A 909-nucleotide genomic window follows, 5' to 3' on the forward strand; every position below is an offset into this window, starting at 1 on the left:
CATATTGTGTAAAGGCATTACTGTGTGGGGCATATTGTGTAAAGGCATTACTGTGTGGGGCATATTGTGTAAAGGCATTACTGTGTGGGGCATATTGTGTAAAGGCATTACTGTGTTGGGCATATTGTGTAAGGGGCATTACTGTGTGGGGCATATTGTGTAAGGGGCATTACTGTGTGGGGCATATTGTGTAAGAGGCATTAATGTGTGGGACATATTTTGAAAGGGGCATTACTGTGTGGTATAATATGGTGAAAGGGGCATTATTGTGTGGGGCTTATTGTGTAAGGGACATTACTGTGTGGGGCATATTGGGAAAGGGGCATTACTGTGTGGGGCATATTGTGTAAGGGGCATTACTGTGTGGGGCATATTGTGTAAGAGGCATTACTGTGTGGGACATATTGTGAAAGGGGCACTACTGTGGGGCATAATATGGTGAAAGGGGCATTATTGTGTGGGGCTTATTGTGTAAGGGACATTACTGTGTGGGGCATATTGTGTAAGGGGCATTACTGTGTGGGGCATATTGTGTAAGAGGCATTACTGTGTGGGGCATATTGTGAAAGGGGCATTACTGTGTGGCATAATATGGTGAAAGGGGCATTATTGTGTGGGGCTTATTGTGTAAGGGACATTACTGTGTGGGGCATATTGGGAAAGTGGCATTACTGTGTGGGGCATATTGTGTAAGGGGCATTACTGTGTGGGGCATATTGTGTAAGGGGCATTACTGTGTGGGGCATATTGTGTAAGAGGCATTACTGTGTGGGACATATTGTGAAAGGGGCACTACTGTGGGGCATAATATGGTGAAAGGGGCATTATTGTGTGGGGCTTATTGTGTAAGGGACATTACTGTGTGGGGCATATTGGGAAAGGGGCATTACTGTGTGGGGCATATTGGGA

The sequence above is a fragment of the Pseudophryne corroboree genome, chromosome 7 (assembly GCF_028390025.1).
Source record: "Pseudophryne corroboree isolate aPseCor3 chromosome 7, aPseCor3.hap2, whole genome shotgun sequence".
Taxonomy (NCBI): domain Eukaryota; kingdom Metazoa; phylum Chordata; class Amphibia; order Anura; family Myobatrachidae; genus Pseudophryne; species Pseudophryne corroboree.